Genomic DNA, 21,422 nt, shown 5'->3' with positions numbered 1-21,422 from the left:
AGGTATTTTTTGGCCATTTCTCATTACATAATCATGTCATCTCAGAATAAGGACAGTTTCGTTATTATCTCTTTACTTCTGACGCTTTTTTCTGCTTTTTGATGTTGTATTGGTCATGCCCTCCAGTACAATGTTGCGTGTAAGTAGCAGTAACAGTTCTTGTCTTGCTTACAAGCTCAGTGAGAAATCATTCCAACTTTACTATAAAGTGTAATATTTGCTGTTGCTTTTCATTTCTAACTACCATTTAATACGATAAGGATATTACTCGCTGTCCTGGGTTTTCTGAGTATTTTTATCATAAATGCATTATACATTTGGTCAACTCTTTTCTGCATTTATTGAGATGACTGTATGGTTTTCCCCTTTATTCTGTGATATAACGAGTTGACTTGATTTATTTTCAAATGTTAAATAGCCATGGCTTTTGTGCGGTAAACCCAATTGCGTCATGATGTACAATCTATTTTGTATATCACTAGATTTGATTTGTTAATATTTTGCTTAGAGTTTTTGCACCTTTTGTTCATAAAAGAGAGATTCATTTTTAACCTTCATATTTTGTAGTATTCTTTTAAGATTCACTAGGAAATGTTCCTTCTTTTGTTAATTATCTAAAAGAGGTATGTAGTATTAGTTTATCTTTTCCTTAAATGGTGGGAAAAATTCACCACTGAAGCCATCAAAACCACAGATGTGTAAATCGAGCCCTAGAAGGTAAAATTATTTCCCCCAAGTAACTCAACTAGTTAATGGAAGAATTGAAACAAGAATCCAGGATTCTAGACTTGCAGTTTACTACTATGCTAACTCTGGTTCTCATTTCTGTGCTATTTTTATTGTGCTATCTATATAAATCAGGATTTGTTCTGATTATTGGTGTCTTAAGCAAAATGTTTAATATCTGAATAATGTACAAATTTATTAGATTCATATATCTGTTAATAGAAGCTGTGATGGTTAGAAAGACCACTTTCTGGAACCCTGGAAGTCCAGGGATAGTATAAAAGCCACTAGCCATCAATGTTCTCAGTTTTTTGTAGCATTGAGGTAGCAGATTCTAAGAAGGAATCGTGGATTCTTAAAATAAACCGCACACCCACTGTCTGCCATGGCCCAATTAACTGTCTACAGCTGCTGCCATAAAATAATGACTCTATCTTCTGCCATCCAGATCTTACATGAGTGCCTCCCATTGGCCAACCTAAGAGGACACAGATGGCAAAAAAGAAAGTCTGGGAAATACCATTTCTAGGCATCGTGTCTATGAGGCACAATGAAAAGCTTGGTAGAGCAGGGATACTCGTAACAACAAGCAATATCTGGCATAATATCGGAGTTTTAAGTGCACATTATACTCACTTCTTAATGTAGTTTTTGAATGCATTTGAAGATGAACAATAAGGATAAATTATTTTATTATATTGCTAACTATTTAATAAAATCAATTTTCCCTCTTGAATGCTTTCCTTCTTCTATTTACCCTTTTAAAGTTGTGGTTTCAATGTTTTCGCAGCAATCATTGGTCAAGTCGGTAGTGACACTATCAAATACTCTTGTGTGCATATATAAATTATAGATGCATGTGTGTGAGTTCCATATGATCACATCCTGTCATTTACGTACTTGCAAAATGCCACCTGGGTTTTTCCATATAGACAACAGATACCCAAAGGTGGCACCTGAGTGTTTATATGACTATAAAAGAAAGAAACCTGGGAAGTTTGACATTGTTAATCTCTATGAAATTATTTTATTTATGTAGGACAAACATATCTTTTCATGTAGCCCATGTCAAAATAAGTAATGTGCACAGATACGTAAGTAATACATTCATTCCTACATTTGGGGTTAGAATAATCTGGAGAAAATTACGAACCTTCTCTCAGAGGGAAAATGTATATAGCTATGTACAGATAAAAATTAGCTTATGATTTAGGAGTCAAGGATTTCCTATTCAGTCATGAACTTCTTTAATCCAGGTTAATAAGCCCTGATAACAAATAATGAAAAACAATGACCAAAATAAACTGCATGCAAATAAAATACTTTAGCATTTTCCCTAAATATTTCAAATTTTAAAAAATTAGTTACTTTTTGGAATTAATATCTCAATCTTATATTTTATTTATGTGTAAAAATTGCCATTGTAACATAATTTCTCCAGTTACATCCAAGAAGTACAATGCTATTACACTGGTGACTATTTGAGCACTCACTTTGCCTCTTTATATTCATTATCTTATTTAATTTTCAGGGTCATACTGGTGTTTTTCTCTTTGGATAGATGAAGACAGAGAATTTTATATAGGTAATGTAAATCACAAGTTTACACATCTCATTAGTGTTTGAACAAAGCTCTGTTCCTGAGTAGTCCCCGTGCAGACCCCATCTTCCTAACCATTGTGTACAATTGCCTCCCAGTGAAAGATAGTGGCATGAGTAGAACCAAGCTTTAATGGAAATAAAACAATATTTGGAATCAGATAAACCTTTTTTTTAATTTTTAAATTGACAGACAAAAACTAAACATTTTAATGGTGTACAACATGTTGTTTTGATATATGTCTACATTCTAGAATGACTAAATCAAGCTAATTGGCAAATCATTATCTCACACACTTATCCTTTTTGGGGGGGGAGGAAAACGCTTAAAGTCTACTCGTTTAGCAATGTTTAAGTATATAATATATAGTTATTAACTATAGTCATCATGTTGTAAAACAGATTTCTTGGACTTATTCCCTTCGTCTGACTGAAATTTTATGTTCTTTGACCAATATCTCCTTAATCTTCCCCCTGGCCCCTAGTAACTACTATTCTGCTCTCTGTTTCTATAAATTTGACTTTTTTAGATTTCATATATGAGTGAAATCATAAAGCGTTTGTCTTTCTATGCCTTTCTGTGCACTTAGCCTAATCATCTCCAGGTTCATCTATGCTGTCACAGATGACAGGATTTCCTTCTTTTTTTTAAGGCTGACTAGTATTGCATTGTGTATATGTACCACATTTTCTTTATCCATTCATCCATTGATTAACACTTAGATTGATTCCATGTCTTGTCTGTTGTGAATAATGCTGCAATGAATGTGGAAGAGCAGATATCTCTTAGACCTACTGATTTCGTTTCCTTTGATTATGTACCCAGTAGTGGGATTGCAGAATCATATTGTAATTCTATTTTCATTTGTGGGAGAACCTCTATAGTGTTTTCTATAATAGCTATACTGTTATATTCCTACCTAAAGTGTACAAAGGTTTCGTTTCCCCACATCCTCACCTACACTTATCTCATATATTTTTGCTAATAGCTATCCAAACAGGTGTGAGGTGATATCTCATTATGGTTTTGGTTTACATTTCTCCGATAATTTTATTTGAACATTAAACTTTTTTATTTCAAATTATGTACACCTTGAACTCACAGTCATTTAACCTCTCTGAGCTTCAGACAGGGAAACTTATTTAGAAAATTATAGAACTCAATGTGTCCAGTGTCAATTTGAAAACTCAGAATTTAAATAATTTCCTCTCTCTGAACACTTTTTCCAAACATAGTAGAGGGAGATAAAACTAAGGTAAAATAAAATAATGACTTTTTATTTATATGGTTTAAAACCACATACATTATATCACATTTTCCCAAGCTATGTCACACAAACTATGAGAATTTCTTCAAATATTTCTTAAAATGTATTAGTTTTTAAAGAAGCCCAAATACATACAAAAAATTCTGTCTGTGTGTGTGTTATTTAGCTCTTTTTGGATAATCATAATAAACAATAAAATATTAAATTCATCTCTAAATTAAAGTCCCACAATTAAGAAATAGCTTTAATATTTTAACCTAGGCCTCTTTTGCAACTTATTTAATCAAAGATTAAAGTTTAATTTTAAAAGATCATTTAACATCTAACCTGTCACTCAGTTTCTGCAAAATGTATTTTGGTAAACGACGCTTTACATACTTTATTTGAGCTGTGTATCTACTTTCAAATTACTGAAATGGCAGTTACCTTATTTTTAAAATAGAAAAAAACAGGAATCTGCCTCATAGGTATTTTAAGGGCTAGCTGGGAAAATTCATTATGAATATTGGGCCCTCAGAAAAGACATACCCCATTATTGTTGCTTCTGGGTGATTTATAAGCAGTGCTTGGCTGACTCAAGGAAAAGAATAAGGCTGAGCTTGTGTTTTTATCCACAGATGTATTTTAGTCACAGACTCTAATACCCCATCCAATATTGTATCACAGAAAGATGATTTTGTTTGGTTTCCACCTAAGCCTCCTGAGTCACTATGGTATTTTCTAGAAAATAATAAGAATTCTCTTTACAATAGCTTTAGCCCCTCGTAAACCTTTTTAAAAAATAAATTGTATTTTAATACTAAATGCCATTAGTACAAATATTTTATACTTTCCAAATCTTGTTCAATTATTCTGTCTTAGTGGTGATTTCCCATGGGGTGCAATAATTTGTGTTGGATTAGAGTATATTTTTCTTTAACTTTTATTTTAAATTCTGGGGTACAAGTGCAGGTTTGTTACATAGGTAAACGTGTGTCATGGGGGTTTGTTGTACAGATTATTTCATCACCCAGGTACTACACCTAGTACCCAGTAATTATTTTTCTTGATCCTCTTCCTTCTCCCACCCTCTACTCTCTAATAGACCCCAGTGCCTGTTGTTCCCGTCTATGTGTCCATGTGTTCTAATCATTTAGCTCCCACTTATAAGGGAAAACATGCTATATTTGGTTTTCTGTTCTGTGTTAGTTCACTAAGGATAATGGCCTTCAGCTCCATCCATGGATTACAGTATTGAATAAAATTGTTTTATGAGGCAAATTTAAAATTTTTATTTGAAATAGGCATTTTTAATTATTCTTTTGACAACTTTGCCCTTCTCTCCAAGAAACTCACTATTAACCTAATTAATTTGTGTAATTGTTTATGAAATATTTATTATGTGTGCTGTAGACACTGAGCTATGTGGGTTGTAGATAACTCAGCTATGTGTTAAAGATGGGGAGCCAAGTCAAACATTTTCTGCTCTTACAAGTCTACAATCTAATATGGAGACAGGTATTACTCAAAATAGCAGATAAAAAATGGCTTCCTTAATAAGCATAAGTACAGGATGTTCTGTGACATTTTAACTGGGTAATTTGAGTTACTAAGGGAGATTCACAAGACTTCCTAGAAGATGTAATAATGGCGTTCTGGCCCCCAAAATGAAAATATGATTAGGTGGAGATGAGGTGAAGAGCATCTCAGGTTGTAGGAACAGCATGTGCAAAGTTCCATGGTGGGAAGGAGCACAGCACGTTTGAGAGCTGTTAAAGTCCAGAGTGTCCATAGTAGAGAGAAAGGAGTCTCGATAGGGATGAGGCTGGAGAAACAGGTTGAGATCAATTTATGCAAGGCTATGTTAAGAATTGCATTCTTTTATCCCCAAACAATGGGAAGCCATTAAACCATTTTAAATATGATCTAATATTCATTTTGAAAAGGTCAATCTAGCTGCAATGTGGACAATGACTGGAAAGGCACATGAGTGGATGTCAGTGGATTACTGGAAAGAGAAATGAATTGTAATTTTGCACCAAGATGATGGTGTTACAGACAGAGAAGTGGAGAAACTCAACATATATTTAAGATGTAAAATCAAACTTTCCACTTGATAATGGAAACAAAGATGGGGGCTGAGGGAGAAAGAGTTGCCAAGAATGATTTAAATGATTCAATATCTATTTTGGGGAAATAGACACATATAAGAGGTCTAAACTGGTTTGGTATTTAAGGCTTTCTGGTAGATCAGGAAGGTTTAGCCACAGTGTACACATGGCTAAAGGTCAAAGTATGTGATTCACTAAAAGAGCATGGGCATCAGAAACAAAAAGTCTGGGGCTCACATTCTTTTTTCTTCATCTTTTTTCTTTTCCTTTTTAAAGCCCTGGTCTCAGTTTGGTCTATGTTAAATTTAAGGCAGTGCTGCTAATCTCATGTGATTTTTATAACTATTTAAAGAAATCTGATAGTGACTGCCTCTGGCTCAATTGTTGGAGGATATGTGGTTTGAGACCTGATTCACAATAACCTGGAGAGCTGTTGAAAAGTGAATATTCCTGGACCTTTCTCTGGAACCACTGAATCACACTCTGTGTTGAGGGGGCCCAGGAATCTGCATGATAAATTCTCCAGATATTTCTCTGGATTCAAGTTTGAGTTCCACTAGATAAAAACTAAATAAATCTTGATGTTTTTATTTATTTATAGCCTGTGTTGAAATTAATCATCTTCTCTTTAATGCATACTTACCCTTCATGTGTTAGGTCTGGTTGGCTTGCATTGTTTGTTATGTATTGGGCCATATATGAGTTTTTCACAAAAAGTTTTGTTTAAAAAAAACTTCTTGTTGCTAATGTAAATGGTTTCTTAAACTGTGTCTCATATTAGAAACAGATATTTGTAAAAACCATTGCCTAAAGATGTTTTTTACATCCTGCAAGATCTTTTTTTGTTGTTTCCTTTGTGTTCTTTCTCAAAATTGATTTAGCTTCTCACCTTTTGGTATATGTTGGTGTACATTCAACACTGAAAATACATGAGTATGGTAAAAATGCTACTTGCCTCATTTCCTTCCTGAACAGAGTATAACGTATGTTATTAGAAAAGAACTATTGTGGGCCAGGCGCGGTGGCTCATGCCTGTAATCCCAGCACTTTGGGAGGCCGAGATGGGTGGATCACAGGTCAGGAGATCGAGACCGTCCTGGCTAACACAGTGAAACCCCGTCGCTACTAAAAATACAAAAAATTAGCCGGGTGCGGTGGTGGGCGCCTGTAGTCCCAGCTACACAGGAGGCTGAGGCAGGAGAACGGTGTGAACCTGGGAGGCGGAGCTTGCAGTGAGCCGAGATTGCGCCACTGCACTCCAGCCTGGGCGACAGAGCGAGACTCCATCTCAAAAAAAAAAAAAAGAAAGAAAAGAACTATTGTTTGTTTTATATCTAATACACATTGATACAAGCAGTCAGCATCTCCACTTCTGACTTAAATCAATATCAGCTATCTGTTAATTCTCTTAGATAAGGCATATAATATATTCTAGAATTAGCTGTTATGTAGTTGAAAACTAGGAGGCTTGTATGAAAAACAGTCTGGTGAAACCACTAAAATTAAAATACAAAAATATCAGAAAATAATTCACTGGATGAATTTTCAGAAGATTGGTCACTGTAGAAGAAGAGACCATTGAACTTAAAGATAAATTAGTAGAAATTACACAAACTGAAGAATATACTTTTAAACAAATAGCAAAATTGATAAAGTGGTAGAAAAATAAGAGATATTTTGAAAAGGCAAAATTCGTTTTTTGAAAAAATTTTAAAATCTTAATAAATAAGACTAGTTAAAACACAGAACACAAATGTTTACTTTTGGTGATTAAAAAAAGACATCACTACAGATCCTATAGATATTTAAAAGTTAAAATAACTTTATAAAGAACTTTAGGTTGATATGCTTGAAAACTTAAGATTAAATAGGCAAATTATTTGAATATGACATCAAACCTGATGCAAAAACAAATAAAAACATGAATAGCTCTACCTCTGATTTTCGAAAATGGAATTTTAAGATAAAGCTGCTACTGCTATGTCAGAGAGTTTCACTGGTTTTTCTATAAAATATCTAAGGGAGAAACAACATCAATTCTAGATAAATTCTTTTAGAAAATATAGCAGTACAGAACACTTTCCAACTAGTTTTTTAAATTCCAGGCAAATCTAGATTATCAGATCTGACAAGGATATTACAAGCAAGAAAAATCACAGACCGATATTTCTAATGATCATAGTTGCAAATATTCTTAAATAAATATGAACATATTAATCCTAACAGTAATTTTAAAGGGGAATATGGCATAGCCAAATTGGGGTTATTCCAGGGATGCAAGTTTTGCTTGATAGTCAAAATTTAATTAATGCAACTCCCCAAATAACAAGGGGTTAAAAAATAGAAAACAAAATGACTCAACTGGATGAAGAGAAAGCATTTTTAAAATGTCCACATCTACCCATGATTAAATATCTCAGCAAAGACCAATAACAAGAAACTTTTTTAATCTTATAAAGGGGATCTCCAAAAGAATGTTAAGCTAACATGATACTTAATAGAGAAAAGATAGAGTGTTTTCCCATAAGATTGGGAAAAGCAATGAGGTTTGTTTGTACTATTTTTATTCAACATTGTACTATAGATTTTAGCCAATGTAATAGGACAAGAATAACAAGCAAAACAAAGATTAGAAAGATAAAATTAAAACTTTATTCATAGATGAAATAATCTTGTATAGAGAAAATTCTTGGAAATTCACATACAATCTACCAGAACAAATAAACAAATTTATTAATGTTACAGGATACAAGGTAAATATACAATAAAATCAAATAACAAATGTATTTCTATATAATAATAGTTACCAGTTAGAAAACAAAATGTTTAAATGTTATTCACAACTTCATGAAAAAGTATAAAACACTTAGGGATAAAATGTTAAGAATGTGTGCAAGGCCAGTGCACTGAAACTTATAAAACACATTTTTTGAGAGAAAATTGAAAAAACTTAAATGAATGGAAAAATATACTGTGTTGGTGGATCAGGAGACTAAATATTATTAAGATGTCGTTCCTTTTCAGATTGATCTTTCAGTATTCAATTCAGTACCAGGAATTGACAAGCAGGAACTGACCAGCCAATTAAAAATATATACATATGGAAAACAGGTTTGAGAATAACCAAAAGAACAGAAAAAATGAACAAAGTTGGAGGTATCACACTACCTGATTTCAAAAATTAGTATATAGTTACAGTAATCAAGACAATAGAATTTTAGCTTAATAGAAGATAACAGAAAGTTTAGAAATAGATCTCATCATATGTGGCCAACTTACTTCTATAAAGATGCCAAGAGGCCAGGCGCGGTGGCTCACGCCTGTAATCCCAGCACTATGGGAGGCCGAGGTGGGTGGATCATGAGGTCAGAACATCCAGACCATCCTCGCTGGCACAGTGAAACCCTGTCTCTACTAAAAATACAAAAATAATTAGCCCAGCGTGGTGGTGGGCACCTGTAGTCCCAGCTCCTCAGGAGGCTGAGGCAGTAGAATGGCGTGAACCTGGGAGGCAGAGCTTGCAGTGAGTAGAGATCGTGCCACTACACTCCAGCCTGGGCAACAGAGCAAGAATCTGTCTCAAAAAAAAAAAGATGCCAAGAAATTTAAAAGGGAAATGATAGATTTCTCAACCCAATGCTACTGGAATAAGGATAAATCTCCATATGGAAAAAATAAGATATTTCAACCTCCACTACAAAAGTACATTAAAATTAACTTGAAATAAATGCTAGAACTAAATGAAAAGCCAAAACTGTAAACTTCTAGGAAAAAGAGAGAGAAAGCATTTGTGACCTTGGAGTTGGAAAATATTCATTAGATGGGACATAAAAAGCATAAAGTATTTTTTAAAAGGATAAGTTGGATTTTATCTAAATTGAAAACTTTTGCTCATCAAAAGACACTTAAAAAAATGAGAAAACATTCCACAGATTGGGGCAAAAAAAAGTGCAAGAGAAATATCTGATAAAGGATTGTATCCAGAAAATGTAAAGAATGCCTACAAGTCAACAATTAAAAGAATAACTCTATAAAAAAAATGGGCCAAATACTTGAAGAATTACTTGTCAGAGATGATATATGAATGTCCTATAACTGCACAAAAAGGTATTCAACATTATTAATCATCCAGAAAATACATATCAAAACAAAACAATAGGCTGGGCATGGTGGCTCACACCTGCATCCCAGCACTTTGGAAGGTCGAGGTGGGCAGATCACCTCAGGTCAGGAGTTTGAGACCAGCCTGGCCAACATGGTGAAACCCTGTCTCTTCTAAAAATACAAGAGTTGTCTGGGCGTAGTTGTGCGTGCCTGTAGTCCCAGCTACTCGGGAGGCTGAGGCAGGAGAATCGCTTGAACCTAGGAGGTGGAGGCTGCAGTGAGTGGAGGTCACACCACTGCACTCCAGCCTGGATGACAGAGCAAGACTCCATCTCAAAATAAATTTTAAAAATTAAAATAAATAAATAAAATAAAATGATAAACCATTTCACACCCAACAGGATAGCTGAAAGTAAAAGCTGTCAATATCAAGCCTTGGTGAAAATTTGGAACAACTGATATGATAAATTGTATAATAATTTCCAAAATTATTTTGACAGTTCATTGCATTAATCTTTTAACTCAGAAATTCCATTTCTTGATAAATGAAACATACGCCTACCATTAGGACAAAGGAGATGGACCAATTGTAGTAAAATTATATAATGAAATATTACTCAGCAATAACCAGGTTATAGTAAGACAATCTTCAGCATAATTGTTTCTTCTGTATCAGTAAATGGATGCATTATTCTAGTTTATTTCCCATTTACTCATACAACAGTACTTAAGAATCAAGTTGGTTTTTCATGTATATCCCATATGGAATCTTTCAGCAATACTGCTAATAATATTTCCAAACTACCTGCTAATTCTATCTTCTTTCCATGTATATTGCTACCACTTCAGTGCCAACTGCTGTCATATCTTACCTGGATTACTATAATAACTTCATTTTGACCTTTTTCTGTTCTCCCCAGTGATCCAGACTTTAGTCATATTCTTCTTGCTGCTTCTCTAGTATCAAGCATCTTTCTCTCATCACTCTTCAAACTGAGCATGGTTGATGTATTTATTGCCTTTCGGACAGACCCACACCAAGCATTCCCTGGAGTTAGGACAAGAGGATACATGGAAAGCCACAGACATCATGTCCAAATGAGCAGCTAACACACTATTAAATGGAATGTATTATATCATGTTAATCTTCCAAAATAGCTTTGTAACAAAGAAATTAAATTGTACATATGGAGAGCTACAGAGTTAATTTGTTTGCAGGTGGGTGAAATATGAAACAAGTGAATCTAATCTAATTATTATTACACATATGACAGTGTTCGAGCTGAAGGGCTGACAATGTTTAGGTGAGTAATAGAATAAATGTATGCATACTTTATAAACTATTGTATAATAATTCCATAAATTTAAATTTCTTGCTTTCACTTTAATAATATTCATTGTATTGTTTTAATTAATATGTTCACATAATTTGGAATATATTGATAGTAATGATTACAAGGATCAAAAATAAAATTCAATTTTTTTGAAGTATACAGTATTTGAATATATGTGAATATACTTTTAAAATTGTAAAAAAGAATGAAAATCAGTAATAATATAGTCATTCCTTTGAAGAGTGATTTTTCACTATTTAAAATTATGAAAATTAGACAAGAAGCAAACAGTGGCTAATGATGATCAGTTTAAAATAAAAATTATGTAACTTTTAAATATATTTGTATAAACATTTATATATTTTAAATCTATATTTAAATAAATATTAAATAAAAATACAACTTTTTGCAATTCTAAAGTTCAATGACTATCTAGTTACCAATATAAAGAAACAGTATAATATTCCATGTATATTACATCTAAACCTACACACACACACACGCATATACACACTCATCTGTATAACATATATATATGAGTTACATAGCTATGAGTTACATATTGCAAAATACCATCCTGATTCTTAATTTCGTATAAATTTTCTAGAGCTTTTGCAAATAGCTCTAGAAAATTTAGAAGAAAATATAGCAAGAAAATGGACCTATTGTAGTATAGGGAAATAATTCTTTTTCTATGCAGAGAGTTTGGACATTTGTTTTTAACTGAAAAGAATTTGTCTTTTTTCTTACCTAAGCAAGTCAGCTGCTCAAATATTTTATAGACTCCAACACGGTGTCCACTTCTGAAATCAACAATGAGCAATGCACAAATCTCCACTGTCTTTTTTTTAGGACATAGAGCCAAAGGAGATAGAGAAGCCTTTTCCTAGAAACTGAATGCTGGCCGGGCGCGGTGGCTTATGCCTGTAATCCTAGCACTTTGGGAGACTGATGTGGGCGAATTACCTGAGGTCAGGAATTCGAGACCAGCCTGGCCAACATGGTGAAATCCCGTCTCTACTAAAAATACAAAAAAAATTAGCTGGGCATGGTGGCGCACGCCTGTAATCCCAGCTACTTGGGAGGCTGAGGCAGGAGAACTGCTTGAACCTGGGAGGCGGAGGTTGCAGTGGGCCCAGTTTGTGTCACTGCACTCCAGCCTGGCCTCCAGACCAAGACTGTGTCTCAAAAAAAAAAAAAAAAAGAAAAGAAAAGGAAGGAACTGAATGCCATTAATCATGAGGGTAGGTTTTTAAAATTAAAGCTCACATTGTGCCTACAATGATAGATGCAAAGTTAGACATCCATTCATTTAGTTGTGTGTGTTTTAAATAAATGCATGTGTGTATGTGTATGTATTACAATATGCAGGCTCTCGAAAGCACAGAGCCTAAGGTCCTCTTGCCCAGGTATAAGTTACTACAGTCAGACCACAGTACCTTCCTTGACCTTCAGTACAACTGTCACTTCTTCTGTCTCCTTGTCACTTTCTATCATTCTCTTGTATTATCCTTATAGTACTTCTCATGTGAAATTACCTTATAATTTTCCCTGTTTATAGTCTGACTCCATTCAGTAAGACATAAGTACTCCTATGAGAGGAAACACTTTTTCTGTGTTCACCAAAGTAATTATGACAACCCAAAGCTTGCCACACATTAGACTCTCACTAAATGTTTATTGAATGAAGAAATGAATTACATTTAACTTTGATTTATTGTTCATTGGAAAGAACAACGCCCCTAAAATGAATCATTCTCTCCTCATGAATATGCTCTTCCCTTTTCTCCAGTTTTCAAATGTCATTTCCCACGAATATGGCCTTTCATTCTTCTGAAATGGGTATTAGTGTGAAAGATGAAGCAAACTATTGTTCCTTGAAGCTTGAAGTAAGAGGATATGACATTGTCAGAATATGTGATGGGGGGCGTCATGCACCATTTTTCTTCCTGATGTAAATTATATCACAAGATTTCCTTGTTTTTTATGAGTTCAAACTAGTGAAATATAAGAATTGATAACTTCTTACTTTATTCTTCAAAAATATTCAAAATAGTTACCAGAGGCTGGGAATGGTGTAGGGAGTAGGGGATGAAGAGAGTTCGGTGAATGAGTATAAACATAGACCAAAGGAAGAATTGCTAGTATTACATAGTGCAGTAGGGCGACTATAGTTAATAACAATGTATTATATATTTCAAAAGAGATAGAAGATTTGAAATATTCTAAAAATCATATCAATTGAAATCATGGACATAGAAAGAAGGAGGATAGTTACCAGAGGCTGGGGAGGGGAGTGGGGAGAGGTGAGGATGGTTAATGGGTACAATTTCCCACTTCATTTCTGAAACAGAAATTCAGAAGGTGTAGGGTTTCTCAGTACTTGAAGAACATTGTGCCATGGCTTTGTCACCTTCATGCTTTCTGATGAGAATTCTGCTCCACTGTCATTCAAATTCTATTTTCCCTACAGGAAAGTTTTAAAATACTTTTTTAAAATACAGTCATTTTTCTCTGACTGCTTTCAAGATTTTCTTGTCTTTAGTTCCCAGAGATTTTTTTTTGGGGGGGGGATTATTCTTTTTTTTATTATTATACTTTAAGTCTTGGGATACATGTGCAGAATGTGCAGGTTTGTTACGTAGGTATACATGTGTCATGGTGGTTTCCTTACCCATCAATCGTCATCTAGGTTTTAAGCCTGGCATGCATTACATATTTGTTCTTTTTTTTTTAATTATACTTTAAGTTCGTAGGGTACATGTGCATAACGTGCAGGTTTCGTTACATATGTTATTACTTGTGCCATGTTGGGTGTGCCTGCACACATCAAACTCGTACAGCACCCAATCAGGTCATCATTGTTATATCATGTATAACTCCCCAATGCAATTCCTTCCCCTCCCCCGTCCCCTGTGATTATAGGCCCCAATGTGCTGATGCCGTCCCCCTTCTCCCGAGTTCCAAGTGATCTCATGTTCATGTTCCCACCTCATAAGCTGAGAACAGGCGGGTTTGCGTTTCTTTCTTGGATAGTTGGCTAAGAATGATACCGTTTCCAGCCTGCATCCATGTCCCTACAAAGGACGCAAACTCATCCTTTTTATATGGCTGCAAGTGATTCCTCGCACTGGGTGCTATGTGCCCACACTTTCTTTAAATCCAGTCTGTCTACAGCATGGACATGTTGGGCTTGTTGATTCCAAGTCTTTGCTATTTGTGTTTAATAGGTGGCCCAAAACAGACGTTTGCATGTGGTCTTGTTAGGTAGGAAAATTATAATCCTTTGGGATCTACCTAGTAGTGGGGTATGGCTGGGTCATATGTACATTCTAGTTCTAGATCCTTTGACGAGAATGGCACATACTGCTTCCATAATGTTGAACTAGTTTACAATCCCACCAACAGTGTAAAGGTGCCTTCCTATTTCTCCACATCGCGCGCGCGCACCTGCTTGTCCTGATTTGTTTACATGATTGGGCCATTCTAACTGGTTGAATTGCGTATCTCATTGTGGCGTTTTGATTTGATTGCATTCTCTGATGCGCGAAGTGATGATGAGCATTTTTCATGCTGCTCGTTGGCTCTGCTAATGAATGTCTTCTTTTTTTTAGAAATGTCGGGTGCTCTCATATCGCTTTGCCCACTTTTTGATGGGGTTGTTTGTTTTTTTCTTGTATATTTGTTTCAGTTCTTTGTAGATTCTGACAATGTGTCTAGGCATGGATTTCTCAGGGTTTATTCTATTTGGGGTTTGCTTCTTGAGTCTGTTGGTTTATGTCTTGGCAAATTTGGGAAGTTTCTTTTAGTACTTCTTAAATAATGCCCTCTTTCTCCTTTTTTTCTGAAACTCCAGGGATGCCAGTATTATCATTTGCTATTGTCCCACAGACCCTTGAGACTCCGTGTTCATTTTCTTTTCAGTCTATTTTCTGTCTTGTTGTTCAGATTAGGTAATGTCTAATGCTCTTTCCTCCAGTTTACTGATTGTTTTCCTCTGTCTCCTATATTCTTTTGTCGAACACATCCACTGATACTTTACAGACAATTCCTGACTCAGATTTTTTGATTAAAGGGTGCCAAAATGATGCACATTTAGTATGTTCCTCCACTTACTAAGGGGCTAAGTTCTGATAAACCATTCCCAAGTTGACTTATGATAGGTTTATTGGTATGTGACCCTATCATAAATTGAGGACATTTGAAATTTATTATATATGTCAAGTTTAGTATCAAATTTAATATTACTTCGGTTCTTCTTTATTTAATCTGTTTCTTTGCTGAGGATTTCACTTTCTGTGTCAGGCATATTTATCATTGTTCATTGAAGCATTTTTATGATAGCTGCTGTAACATCCCTGTCAGATAGTTCTATCATCTGTGTAATCTCTATTTTGGCCTCTGTTAATTGTCTTTTTTCACTTGGTTTCAGATCTTCCTGGTTTTCAGTATGCCCCATGATTTCGTATTAGAATCTGAAAATGTCTGTATTATAAGACTCTGGATTTCATTTGAAGCTTTGGTTTTACCTGGCATTTTCTGATACCACCCTGGCTGCAGAAGAGGAGTGGCACATGGTTACTTCCAATGGAGATAGAAATCCATGTTCCTCACTCAGCCTCACACATGAGAAGGAGGACTCCTCATGACTGCTGGTCTGAGGTGAGGATTCCTGATTCCCATCTGGCCCCCACTGACACCAGTATGGTAGTGGCCTCATGACCACTGGGTGATAGTGGAAATCTTGACTCTTTACCGGGCCTCATGTGACACCACCTCAGTGGCTAAGCAGCAAGGTGCCTCATGACTATGATGTGGGAGTGGAAGTCCAGGTTCCCCAGGAGTCTCCACCAACAGTCCCTACCCAGCCTTCTCTGACCCCACACTGGTGGAGCTGCTGGGAACCTCACTACAGCCTCACAAAGGTGGAAGTTTACATTTCCCACTTGGCCTTTGCTGATGTGAGTGCAGGAAGTTTCCAGAGGGGTGTTCAATCTTTTGGCTTCCTTGAGCCACACTGGAAGAAGAAGAATCGTCTTGGGTCATTTATAAAATACACTAACACGACAGCTGAGGAGCTAAATAAAATCACCCCAAAAATCTCATCATGTTTTAAGAAAGTTTGCACATTTGCGTTGGGCCACATTCAAAGCTATCCTGGGGCACATGCCACCCACAGGCCACAAGTTGGCCAAGCTTACTATATTCTATAGTAAAAGTAATCTTACCTATTTAAGGGCGAAGTGCCCATTTAGAAAAAGATTCATTAAAAGGAAAGTAGGTCCAAATGACATACTACTTTAAAAGACATCATGAGTGAGAGTAAATAATATTAAAGAATTTAGGCAATACACTCACAGCTGATGTGTGAACTAATGGTGCTTTAAATAATTTGGGATTATAAGTTGGAATGGGGCTGTACTAGGAGGCAGAACTGAATAACTTCTGTCATTTCCTTGGCCAACTGAATCAGAAAAACAAATTGGAGATAATTCTGCTTGACCACCTGTAGCAATCATAAGCTGATATGCTGTAAAAACACAATCTCAGTGGCTCAAAACAGTGAAGGCTTATTACTCACTTGCTTATGTTCCGCTGTATGTCTTTCTGGAAGACTCTCCAAGGGAGATGTCTTTCATAAGGTGGCTCAGCTTTGTATTTCCGTTTCAACACTAGCTACCACCACATGTCATCGAGCTAAGAGAACACTATCGATTAATCATTAAATACTGGCCGGGCGCGGTGGCTCAAGCCTGTAATCCCAGCACTTTGGGAGGCCGAGACGGGTGGATCATGAGGTCAGGAGATCGAGACCATCCTGGCTAATACGGTGAAACCCCATCTCTACTAAAAAAATACAAAAAACTAGCCGGGCGAGGTGGCGGGCGCCTGTAGTCCCAGCTACTCCGGAGGCTGAGGCAGGAGAATGGCGTGAACTCGGGAGGCGGAGCTTGCAGTGAGCTGAGATCTGGCCACTGCACTCCAGCCTGGGCGGCAGAGCGAGACTCCGTCTCAAAAAAAAAAAAAATCATTAAATACTTGCTGCCCAGGAGTAGGACATGTCATATTTACTTAAGTGTCATTGACTAAAAGGAGGTGCATGACCTGACTCAAGAGGCATGAAATTGTAATTCCTTTCTGCGGCTAAAAGGAATAGAACCATACATATTGGTGAGCATCATCAATATCTACCACACTAACCTTCCTTGCTGGACCATTGTAAAGGGTAAAAATGAATAATGTATTTAATTCCCTCTGCCTTGTTACTGAAACAGGATTTATTCCTGTATATACAGGTATATGATTAGAAAAGACAAATCATCTTTTGCTCCCGGAGGTGAATCTCAATTAGTCTTGGAATAATGGTAATTAATTCCTCTGGCTAAGGAGTAGTGAGGGACTTCTGCTGTACATTTCTAGAAAATATTCATCGCCTTTAATGAGGAACTTAGAGACAAGATATATCCTCTTTTCCCCTCCATCCTTTCTGACCTGGTTATAGGAAGACATGAAGGTGGAAGTTGCAGGATTCACCTTGTGATTACAGGAAAGGAGCTAAAGGACAAAGTCCATCATGCTCAGAGAGGCAGAGCAAAGAGCTGTTAAAAACCTGAGTCCTTGGTGGTGGTGTTGAACCACTGACCCTGTATATTGGCTATGTTGCTACACGAGAACACACATTTTCTTAGATGTTTGAGTCTCTTGTAGGTGAGCCTTCTCTTATTTTGGACAGAGTTTGGGGAACATCTTGTGAATTACTCTAAATATATAAAAAGAGTTATTATACAAGCCATTGAATATATTTGCCTAGTATGAAAAGGTTTTTGAAATGACATCTGAAAGTATATTATTTTCTCAATTTTGCCTCCAGTAATAAAAAGAAAATGGCAGCATAGCCCCCTGTCCCCATCTTTAGGGCTGTGATAATTTCCTGTCCCAAAGCTGAACAGTTTTCATGGAACTAGATGGTTCTTAGTAAAGGAAAGTTCATGGATGCTTCTGCTTTTATGAACTGTGTGAATCTAGAGAGGTTCTGTTACAGAGGCCAGTTGTTGACTGATTAGCAAGTGGTAACATCACTGTGTTAAGAAAAGGGTGGGTTGTTTTATGAAGATCCCCAAGGCCTGAATCTTCTGGCACCACTAACTGCTGGTGCTCCTCCCTCAAACATTAGCTTTAGCCTTTGGAAGGTTGATACTCCCAGTGGGTGAGCATTGACGTACAGACGAAATAGTGTGTGAAGTCAGTAATGCACTTTTAATCATTTTGGAATTTAGCTTCAAAGTTGAAGCCTCAATTAGAGAGATTAAAGGTAACTTAAACATGACTTAAGTCATCCTTCCCTACTCTCTTCTAGTATAAGCAGAGCCATTCTCATGTCAGGCTCTTTGAAATTCCACTGAGAGAAGTGTCAATCAATTCAGTTATTTATTGATCATTTATTAGGTAGAATGCTGGGCCTTTTAAACAAGATAAAGTTAATGAGACTTGGTCCTGGTCTTCAAGGAGGTCACAGACAGCTCATCAAGGAATGTAGAAAGTAAGGACAAATAATGCAAGAGAAATGACAAGGGTTTCACGAGTGAAATAAGGAAGGAAATAAGAGGTTGAAATCTAGGAGTGATATGCTTGAAGGAATTACAAATGTTTGTGCAGAAAGTGACCTTGAGATGGGTCATGAAGAAATGGCTGGATTTAAACCTAAGAAGCCATAGTCATGGAGAAATTTATCATTGCAACGTAATTTAGAACGAGGGATTTGTGTTTGAACCAACATGGGTTTGCAAACTTTGCTCTCTAGGAAACAAGTTAATCACATTGAGTCTGTTTCTTCACTTTCAAATGGGTATGATAGGCCAGGCACGGTGGCTCACACCTGTAATCCCAGCACTTTGGGAGGCTGAGAAGGGCAGATCACGAGGTCAGGAGATTGAGACCATCCTGGCTAACACGGTGAAACCCCGTCTCTACTAAAAATACAAAAAAATTAGCCAGGCGTGGTGGCGGGTGCCTGTAGTCCCAGCTACGCAGGAGGCTGAGGCAGGAGAATGGCGTGAATCCAGGAGGCAGAGCTTGCAGTGAGCCAAGATTGCGCCACTGCACTCCAGCCTGGGTGACACAGTGAGACTCCATCTCAAAAAAAAAAAAAAAAAAAAATTATGATAATACTCACCTTATAAACTTAATTAAAAAGTTAAATTCTATGTGTCATGTAAAGGTACTAGTGTCTGACCTACCCTTTATTTTAAAAATAGTAACTATTATCATTATTTGCATCTAGCTTCCCTGAAAACGTGACATTGAGATGAACTCTTAATATAGCAGATGAAAATGTGGGTAAAATATATTATAGATGACTGAACAATAAAACTGAAGACCTTTTGGTTGGGTACACAGAAGAAAAAGGTAAAATACAGGTGCGACTCTAAGAATGGGGTCTGGGAATACCAAAGTTGCAGTCAAGGTGCCATAATGTAGTTTAGTGAGCTGGTTGTATCAGCATCATAGAACTATACCACAGACAATGATTTTAAAATAAAGTGTCAACCTAAACAATCTTAACAGTGAGATACAAGAGAAAAGCTATATAGCTGCTCAGCATCACTAGAGAAACCTTATTTTGATATAATTTTCTAAGTATCTCCAATATAGAAGAGAATTTAGAGCTTTATGAACATAAACATTTGGGTCTGTTCCCAGAGATACTTGTGGACATTGTAGTTGTATGTTAGGTGCTGTGCTGCAAATGCATGACACACATGCTGAGACCTCCTTCTTCACCCACCAACTCTAGCTCCATCCCAGTACACACAGAGAGCATCACTACATACTCTTAGTGGATTTTGCATGACACATATGCTAAGACCTCCTTCTTCACCCACTGACTCTAGCTCCACCCAAGGACACACAGACAGCATCACTACCTACTCCTAGTGGGTTTTGAATGACACACATGCTGAGACCTCCTTCTTCACCCACTGACTCTAGCTCTACCCAAGTACACACAGACAGCATCACTAAGTACTCCTAGTGAGTTTTGCATGAAACACATTCTGAGACCTTCTTCTTAACCTACCTACACTAGCTCCACCCAAGTGCACATAGACAGCATTACTACATACTCCTGGTGGGTTACATCTCACTGTAGACTTGAATCTCATTGTAGACTTGTATCTTTCCATACATAGCATGCTAAGTGACCTGCAGCACTTGAGTTGGAGATGAAACTAGTTGCATACCTGTTTTAGTCTCTTGTTAATTTGTTGGATCTTGAATGTAAGAAGAAATGGCAACATTAAAATTTTTGAGCTGTGGAACTGAAGGTTGGGCAGAAAGATGTGACAGAAGAAGGCAGGAGGGATGAGGCAGAGAGAGAAGTTAGAGAGACCTGAAGCTTAATCTAATTTGCCGTTGCTGACTTTGAAGATGGTGGTAAGGGGCCATGAGTCAAAGATTGTGTGTAGCCCCTAAAAGAAGAGAATGGCCCCCAGCTGACAATTATCAAGATCATTGGAACATCTCGGTTATACAACCACATGTATTCTGCCAACACAGTGAATTAATTTGGAAGTGGACTTACCTACAGAGTTTCCAGAAAGGATCACAGCCCTGCTGATAACTTGAAATCAGCCTTGTGAGACTCTAGGGAAAGAACCAGCTAACCCATACTGTGCCCAAATTCTGACCTCCAAAACCTGAAATAATAAATTTGCATTCTTTTAAACTTATGAGTTTTGATTATTTGTGACAGCCACAAAAGAAAACTAACCTACAATTTAATAACTCCCTAGGAAATTTGTCTTGACAAGTGAGTACCATGAGAAAATACCCTGTCTCACTACCTTCAAACCACAACAAGCAACAGAGTACTCACTGAACACGCAGACAGGCAGAAAGCTTGAGTTTCCTCCAGTACAAAGTAAGGATTAATATACATGGAAATTAGGTTTCTGAAATCATGGGGCATAAAAGGCCTCTCTGTACCCGAAGCATAATAGCATGTGAATACAGCTGCAATTTCCTGGTCTAAACTTCCCAGTGTCAGTTCTGAAGGAATGCAAAGAAGGAATCAAAGGAAATAGAAAATCTAATTAGCAAGATTAATCATGATAACCCACAGCTAGTTTTCTGCTCTGTATAGTCATAGATAATAAGGACACAATGCGTAAAACTACAGCTATATTCCCACATTCATGAGAATTATTACATAACAGGTGTTTCCCAGCCAGGGGATACAAGAGTGTAGAGGGTGGGGTGGGGCGAAAAGAGCTAGGAATAATAATTTTATGGCTTCTTTCTAT

Source organism: Rhinopithecus bieti, unplaced genomic scaffold, assembly GCF_001698545.2.
Source record: "Rhinopithecus bieti isolate Rb0 unplaced genomic scaffold, ASM169854v2 scaffold_38733, whole genome shotgun sequence".
Lineage (NCBI taxonomy): Eukaryota > Metazoa > Chordata > Mammalia > Primates > Cercopithecidae > Rhinopithecus > Rhinopithecus bieti.
This window is presented reverse-complemented; position numbering follows the sequence as displayed.